The 9340-nt window shown below is 38.3% G+C and overlaps 1 long non-coding RNA gene across 2 annotated transcripts; it reads left to right on the forward strand.

Annotated features, from left to right (window-relative positions):
• The first annotated feature begins 901 nt into the window (after positions 1–901).
• On the forward strand, positions 902–7279 carry LOC112484998. Of its 2 annotated transcripts, none has more exons than XR_003048326.1 (3): positions 902–1205; positions 4929–5032; positions 6816–7279. It is a non-coding gene; the product is annotated as an uncharacterized LOC112484998 (long non-coding RNA). The 2 variants fall into 2 exon arrangements; XR_003048327.1 differs by lacking the exon at positions 902–1205 and adding an exon at positions 2005–2132.
• The last annotated feature ends 2061 nt before the right edge of the window (positions 7280–9340 follow it).

Raw genomic sequence — 9340 nt, forward strand, 5'->3', positions numbered from 1 at the left:
TGAAAAGTAAAAAGAAGCAGTTAAATTGAATAATATGTTTCAGTTAACCCTGTATATCCAAAATGTTATTCTTTCATAACAATTCGAAAATTTGAAATTAAATTTAAAAAATTATAGAGACATTTTACATTCTTTTTTTCTCTTTTTTTCTTTTTTCTTTTTTTATACACACTCGTCTTCAAATTATAGCATATCTATTAAGTTTTTAGCACACCTCATTTCAGACCAGCCACTTTTCAGGTCCTCACCAGCCACCTTTGGCTAGCGTCTGCCATGTTGGAGAGCGTGCTCCTCTGGATTTGCCTCAGAGAACAGACTATTAAGCAATGGGGCCAGTCTCTCATTCCCTGTGCCTCGCTTCTGGCACCCCACCCCAGCTAGTCCTGGACAGAGGCCTCCTGGACGCCTGCTCTGATTCTGTTTTCAGGGAGGCTGCATCTTCTCTCCTGTCAGTGGTTGATTGGCCACAGGGAGACCTTAGCCTGCCTCAGGTTCCGGCTCCCAGTAGGCCTCCTCTCCTTACGGTGAAACATGACCGCTGGCCAAGCCAGGCCCGCAGGCACACCTCAGAGCAAGCCTCCTGTTTGCAGCTCTCATGAATTGCTCTTTCTTTTCCAGGGCTTACAGAAACCATTTCCTTGACTCCTTTTACTCCCACTGCAGCATTAGTATGACCTGCAGAGGGAGCTACACAAGGCTTCCTTTGTTTCTCAGCTTGGAGTTGTACAATGTACCTGCTTTAGATAAAAGTCTTTACCTTGAAAAGCCACATTTTTGTCCCTTCTCTTCCTTCCCCATTTTTACAGAGCCAACAATCAAGCCTTCACTTTCACCATTTAACCTTATAAAATATGAGCAGGTTTCGACTTTGGCAATGGATTTTAGAGTTTCCCAGCTCGCTGCCTGGAGTTTGGCTTTCTGAGAGGAAGGCTAAGAACTGGGCATTGGTTCTGAAAGCTCCAGAAATGCCTTTATGATGCCCCTTGATAATTCGGTGACTCTATGTGTCATCCTCTATTTCTCAGGAGAAGTGAAAAATAAGAAACGGGTTTAATAAAACGACTGTGCAGCAGGTAGTTCAAAGAGGATTGGGAAGCCTGGGCATAAGTGGAGGGACGCAAATGCTATCCCTGAGGATCATAGCCGCTCGTGTTTGTGCATTGGAAAATCAAGCCATCCACCTCACCTCACCCTCCCTGCTTCAGGTAACTTGCTCCCAAGAAGATGTGTATAATGTGGGCCTTCGGGTCACTAGTAACTTTGTTCTCTTATTTTAAACCCCAAAACCTTACATTTGCAGCACAGCAGGGCAGTTGGAAACCCTATCGAAGATTTTCTGACATAGTCTTAGGTACACCTTTAAAAAACACTGAAAACAAAGCAGCTCTGTAGAAGATATAGACACGATAATAAGCTTTCAGAGGCTTATTACAAGGTCCCTGGACACAGGATACTTTTAATGTAGGTGATTGGAACAATAAAAAGATAGAAGCAACCCAAATGTCCATTGATGGATGAATGGATAAACAAACAAAATATGGTATATACACACAATGGAATATTATTCAGCCTTAAAAAGAAAGGAAATTCTGACACACGCTACAACATGGATGAACTTTTAAGGACATTATGCTAAGTAAAATAAGCCAGTCAGAAAAAGACAAATACTGTATTATTCCACTTATATGAGATACTAAGGTAGTCAAGTTCACAGATACAGAACACAGAACGGTGGTTACTGGGATCGGGAGAAGAGAGGAATGGAGAGTTGTTGTTCAATGGATATAGAGTTTCAGTTTTGCAAAATGAAGAGTTCAAAAGATTGCATAACAGTACGAATGTACTTAACACTACTGAACTGCAGATGGCAGGTTTTAGTGTGGAACTTTTACTTTTTTGGGGAGGGGAGTCTCGGAATTACTGAAACCACTTTTCCTCTGAAGGGAATGATGTTTGTTACTCTTTTCCTTCTCTCCCTCCCTATTTGATTCACTCCAGACTCAACCCACTTCAGAAGTTTGCCATTGAGAAACTGCAGTTCAACTCAGTTTGCACCTTTTTATTGTAAATAGTGCTACTTTGAACATGGATGTACAAATATCTCTTTAAGATACTGCTTTCAATTCTTTGGGGTATGTACCCAAAAGTGGGATTGCTGGGTCACATGTTAATTCCATGTTTAATTTTTTGAGGAATCTTCATACTGCTTTTCACAGTGATTGTACCATTTTACCACCCCACCAACAGTGCACAAGGGTTCTAATTTTTCCACATCCTTGCCAATACTTGTTATTTTCTATATTTTTGATGGCAGCCATCCTAATCTGTGTTTGAGGTGGTGTCTCATTGTGGTTTTGATTTAAATTTCTCTAATGATTAGTGTTGTTGAGCTTTTTGTATATCTTTTTTATAGACACGTCTGTTTAAGTCTTTTGCTCATTTTCAATCAGGTTGTGCCAGTGGCCTGTTTGTGGAAATGAAGTTTTATTGAAACAGCCCCTTACCCATCCATTTACATATTGTCTATGGCTGTTTTCTACCCTACGACAGCAAAGGCCATATATATTTTTTAAAACTTGTTTGTTCATAGTACAATCTGATCATGCCACTCCTTTGCTTAAAAACTTGCATCTTTTCTTTGCCTTCTGAAGTCTTGCATAATGGGCTCAACTAAAATTCATCCTTCCTTACAGATTTAAACACTTCAAACTGAACACAGTTCTCCTCATGCTTTTTAATATATTTAATATTTATTTGTATTAAATTCATACATAGTCATTGTTTTTATAATGAAAAAATCCTACTTTATACATAGTCATAGTTTTTATAATGAAAAAATCCTACTTTATAAGGTTTATTGTGAAAAACAGTAACCTCTGCCTGTCCTCCTTCCCAGAGCAGCCGTCTTCAACTTTGTTAGCTGTTTCTTTTGTGTTTGCCTGCATATTTCTAAATAACTAACTGTCTTGTTTTGATTCTTTTAGAAAACATTCTTACTTTTATTTTTGCCCTCTTCTTTCTTCCTGACTCATACACATATATGTACTTTCCCTTCCACATCCTTCCACTGTAATTATATCATGAGTTTGATAGAAACATGTTTAGACTTCACTTTAATATAACTAAGTGAATATTTTCTCACAACTGAGTCATTCTGTACGTTATGATTACATTTTCTTTCTTGAACAACTTTTTATTTTCCCTGGAGTTAATAATTGCAATGATCTTTAAACTGTTTACTTTTCTATATACCAATCAGTGATTCATTCCTAAGCTCATTGCCAGAAGTTAAAATTTTCTCTTGATATATTCACACATGTCAGGTAATCCATCTGTTTTATTTATGTTCTTCAATTCATCTGCCCAAACCCTTCTGTCTCCTCATCTGATTTTTCAGTTTGGAGGCAATAGAGATGAGGTTAAGCTAAGGCATTCAGAAACAAAATACATACATCGCTTTGGCATTTGGAGAGAAGAGAAAACACTTATCGCCAGATGTAATCTCTACTTATTTTATTTTAAAAGTAGCTGGAAGGCACTTGTAAACTATAGCCTTCTCCATCAACATACGATGGGATGATGATGATGCTGGTGATGATGATGTTGGCTGTACCAAAGTAATGAACAAACGTTTCCTAAGTATATATACACTTTGATCTTGCAAAGCACAGAGAGAAGTCACAGAACAAGAACAACAGACAGTGATTGTTCCTTTTCTGTGGAGCTACACATGACACTCTGAGGAGCTAAACAGATTTTCAGTGGAACGTAGACACACATGAAGTATACTTGTAATAATAGCTTATATTTCTCCAGTGCTTACTGTGCTGAGTGTTGTGCCTGCATTGTCTCACTTCATCGACACCGAACTGTGAGACCGAACTATTAAGACTCCCATTTTACAGAGGAAAAAACTCTGTTAGCTTAACCAACATTACACAACTAATATTTATGGGACTCAGGAGTTGAACTCAGGAAGTCTGACTCTAGAGCCCCACACCTTCCTCTGTGCTGTGCTGCGCCTGATCTTAGAAATGATTTACAAGGTGTGGTTCCAACCGACAGAGTACCAAATGATTGAAGTGAATACCAAGGTGTGTGGAAGAACAGTGTGCCAGCTACGTTGCAAGCATTGGACCACTGGGATCTTTTTATGTTCACCTCAGTGTCCCAGGATTGCCTTGTGCGTATTTGCTGAATTTAATCGAGTAGAACACACCATTTCCACAAATATGTCAGCATATGTTCTCTCTGTGAAGGGAGAAAGGACACACCTTTCTTTAGCAATACCTGTAAAATTCTGAAAAATCAGAACTAGCTTTTTTCCTCTGGTCTCACCTCTAGACTTGACACTTTGTGTTCTAGATTATTAAACCTTGTCATTCCCTCACCCTCCCATGTCTTTGGCACCTCTGTGCTTTTGTTAACACTGTTCCACTGCCATGAAGTCCCTTCCTTCTCATTCTTTCTAGAAAACACCTTTTCACCCTTACGAAGGTTTTAGATATCACCTCCTCGAGGGACTCTTTCCATGACCTTCCCGGAAGATTCCCTTCTCCGTGTTTTACAAGGACACAGTTTATCTTGCCTCCAATATAGCATGTCCCTGTGTTCTCTACACCAGTATCTAGCACAGTGCTCAGTCACTGACGGTATTTAGTAAAAGTTTCTTTAATTAATGAACAAATGAATAAATGGGTGGGTTTTTTTGTTTAATTTTTTAATTCTCATTAACTTTCAATACATCTATCATATTTTTTCCCAAGTACATATCAAATATCGACCTAAGCTCTATGTGCTCAGAGTCGAGAAAGAATTGCAACTTTTCTCCTGAATCTCCTGTGCAAACTGTTGGTTATTTTCATTTATGCTTTGATCTTGATACACTGTTGTAACACATTAATAATAAACATGATGTCTTCAAAAAGGCATAAATCTGCAGATCAACATCCAACAACTTTGAATACCAGGGCATAGAAGCGCCTGTTGAAAAAAATACCCATAAGGACACCACCAGTGATAAGGAGTTGCAGTAAGTATATTAAAATGAAATGACCACTGGTAGTGTTTACATCTTATGAAGCTCTCCCATGTCGGCAGGACACAGATATCTGTTAGTATCAATACTTTATCACATCCCCATTATTTTGCTTGAGTATTTCTATAGAATAGTGTATGGTATAACTTTAGCTCCAGTGCTTCCCAACTATACCCTTGCCCTCTCCCCCCTCACCTATTTTCACAGGTAGAGGGTTGATTGTAGCTGGCCTCAGAAGCCACTCCTGAATGTGAATCCCTAATGTTTCATATGACGTTGGTAAGTCAGATCTCATGACTTTGGAGGAAAACATCTAGTGGATTTTCATAGTTGGTAGAATAAAATCCCAGCTCCTTCCAATGGTTCACAAGTTCTAAATGGTCTGACTCAGCTTGGGTGGATGTTTTTAAGTAAACTTTCTCCATGGACCAAGAACCTTTCAGATTCTCCAAAACCACTTTCTCTGAATAAGAAAGTTTTTCAAAACTGTTTTTTCCATGGCTATCTTCTCCTATCTTTATTTTTTTGTTGTTGTTATTTAATAAAAATATTGCATAATGTAAAGTGACTGACCCTTAATTTCTAACTGACTATTTTTATTATACCCAACTGAGTGCAAATATTCCATTTCATTACTTTGTTATTTTTTCAATATTCAATATACATATTACTCATAAAAATGTGACTTCCTGCTTTATTTCCAGTGTAACACATGAAGGTTCCATAAAATCTACCAGAGAAAATGAAATGTAGCTCAGACAGGAGATTTTATCTATTCCTGTGGCTCCCCACTGTCGACTCATATCATGTAATTCTACTTAGCACTTCTGGGCCCATTTCCTTCAAAGTACTTTCCAAGCATTACCTAAGTGATGTAGTATATATGAGTGGATGGGACGCCAGGAACTTGAGCCGTAAACGTAGAACCGTTAAATACAGTTCTAAGGAAATTAGATTTTAGAGTTGGAAGAGCACTATGGTTCTGACACTAACTCTCTGTCTCAGTTCAAATGACCAAACTTCTACCTCCCCTCCAACGTCTCTGTTATGAGGACAAGGGGGATATTGTATTAAATGGACGGGCGACTGAGAAGTGGTGTTCCAAAGCTTATGAAAAGCTATAATCCCCAATGGGCAGCCACATTAAAAGACTTTTTTTTTTCTCAAGATGTCAGAAAAAGAACTGCCATCACTTCATAATCAAGACATAGTATACTATAAACTGAAAAAGCCAGTAAGGGTTCAAGAGCAACCATTATTTTAAATTATCGCAATAGCTATTTATTGTCTGCTGTATGCTAAGTGTTTTGCATGCAGTACCTTTAATTTTCTTCACAAAACTTAGAACAAAGTAATGATTCTATAAAATCGAGGAGTTTTGCCCTGTCCTGTCTTTATGATCCCTTTTAACTTCAATCCAGAAGATTCTCTAATGTAAAAAGGACACCTTTTAGAAAATGCTACTGTGTGGAGAAAGCCAGAGGCTAAATAAGGAGTTGCACTCACTGAATGAAGTTTTTCAGAGTTTTTCCATCTCATAGAAAAGTCTGGAAGGTTCAAATTAATGAAGTTGTGATCATTGGGGAGCAGGACCAGAGGATACCGAAAGAAGGGTAGCTTTCAGTTAAAATATTTTATAGACTTCTGCATCACATATGGTTTTTTAACAATAAGCATGTAGTTGATTTAGGAATTTCGAAATGTTATAATGGGAAAAATTGTATAAAGATCTTTTATAATCCAGGTCCTATTGACACATGTTGTTTCTCCCTCCCAGACTGGTGTCATCTGCATTCCAGTAGCAATCCTTCAGTTCCAGCCGCGAACGGGAGCATGCGGTCGCTGTATCTACAGCATCTAGCAACTGCACGGGACCTAGTGACCACTCAGTCATGAATTAAATGACTTCTCTACAGGAATCTTAAAATTTCTGTTTTCCTTTAATGACCGTAGAAAAAGTGAAAAATTCTAGTCGTCTTGAGACTGATGTGGTATATTGGTGTGCATGTGATTGTGTTAGTGTTTAAGATTGTGCTTGTGACAAATGGTTAATGAGAAAAGAAAACTAGGCACCCAAATATGTGATGATGTGCATGTGCTGAGCTGAGGCCATCAGCACTGCACCAGGCTATAGAATGATGATCGCACAGACGTCACTAGGCCCTTCCAATATTGCCATGTGGAGCTTGAAAGCACCTGTCCCTCGCCAGCAAGACCATGTGAGGTAAACCAGTAATTTCATGTCAGCCAGAGAACATCATCTGTCACATTAATGTGTTTGTTTCACTTTTTGCAGAGTTTGCGTTTTATTTTTAACTCCTAGCTTTGTAGTTATATGAAAGCCAAAAGAAACATTTAACCTTGTTTGTGCCTATATTTAAGTCATATTATAATAAAAACAATTTAAGTCAAACAGAGGGTCTGTCAAAACTTTTTTTAAAAAAGGAATTACATTGGGGAAATACAATTTCAAATAGTTATTGAAAATATTAAGCCAAACAAAATGAAAGACAGGGCCCTGTGACATGTATCTTGAATTATTAATCCACAACTGGAGTATATTTGTTCAATCAGATAGAATTACACATAATAGAACTATTGCTCATGCCGTGCAGTGCCCTTACGCACAGACTATAATCACTGACTTCATCTACTGTTTATGGAAATCAAGACGCACAATGTCTTGAGCCACCTCCTCACCTATCAGATATTTAAATTTAATATTTAAAGAATGGTAATATCATTATTGTCGGGCTGTTGGTTTATTCATCTTTTGTTGATTTATTTATTTAGTTTTGTTTGTTCATTCACTAGGTTGTTTAATTAATATTTACCGTGTGATATATTATACATTATGCCGGGCACTGAGCTCTTATTGCTGCTAGTAGGTGAGAGTATATACTGCAATTGTAGCAGTATGAATCTATAGCTTAAAACGTTCTTATCTTTTACTGAATAATACATCTTTTAAAAATTTATCCCGTATCAATAATCAGGTAAGTGTGCACAAAAGTAGTTGAAAGGATATTTAGCACAACATCTGTGGAAGATCTTAAATCAGCCAAAAAGTCTTTCATCCCTCTTAGTACACCTCCTCTAATGTGACACAGCAGATTCTCCCATCACAAGTGGTGAGGACTATTTCTCCCTCCCTTGAAACTGGGCTGGATGTATGAATGGGATTGGCCTATGAGACATTAATGAATGTGTGGGAAGCAGAGGTTTGGAAAGCACTTGTGCCTGAGTCCACTGTGTGACGAAGCCCAGCCTAGCCCACTGCAGGATGAGAGACCGTGTGGAGAGAGGCCCCAGTCATTTCAGCTGTGCCAGCTCTCAAAGTTTCCTCAAAAAAATGTGAGCTTTAAAAATTGGTTTTTATCTTAAGCTGTGAAGTCTTGGGTGGTTTGTTACACTGTGAAAGCTAATCGATACTGCATTATTTGTAATTACGAAAAACAATCTACATATATGTCCAACGGGAGACTGGTTAAATGAAATCTCATTCATTCATGCAATGCCAAATGAGACTACAAGTAAGAATGATGATCTCAATATATTCTTGGTGTGCTGTTAAGTGGAGAGGAAATTCTAAGACGGTATGTAAAATATCTTTTTGTTCAGAAAACAAAACCCTAAACAAATCCTGAATAAGTGTGGTAGATTCTACGCTAGTGGTTATATCTCACGATTTTTAAAAATTCTTTGCTTATCTCTATCGTCTCATTCGTCTATTTGGATTAAGAGAAATAATAAAAAGCCATTGTCTGTGTGTATGCCCTGCTCCCCAGTACTGTGCTCTTTCCTTTTCTCTCCTCACCTCTGCTTTGTGAAATACTCTTAGCGTCTCTGCTCTTGGGTTGTTCCTTTTCCACGTCTCTCTCCTTTTCTGCTTTCCTCCTTGTGGTCTTTGGCCTCCATGAAACATTCATTATAATTTTTGCTTTGCTTCTGTCACAGCACCTTTCTTCTCTACTCGGGTTCCCATGCAGGATCTGTGTTTGTGCATGACACTCGAGAGCACTTGGCTACAGACATACTTTTGTCTACTTGGTAAGTAAAGTAATGTGAGAAGACCAGGGATGGAACGAGTGCTACCAAGTGCACAAGGATAGCACTGATATGGGTGGTGGAAAATGGCAAATTTAGTGGATGGGGAAGATGCTTTCAGGCTCAGCGTCAAAAAAGAATGCAATGTTTACACTTCGCACTGCCCACTCTCCCAAATACCTGTTAGTAATTATCTTATGGCTTTGACCAAGGAGCTAAATATCTTCTTCAGTGTGTGTGCGTGTGTGTGTGTGC

Source organism: Pteropus alecto, unplaced genomic scaffold (assembly GCF_000325575.1).
Source record: "Pteropus alecto unplaced genomic scaffold, ASM32557v1 scaffold95, whole genome shotgun sequence".
NCBI classification, from domain to species: Eukaryota; Metazoa; Chordata; class Mammalia; order Chiroptera; family Pteropodidae; genus Pteropus; species Pteropus alecto.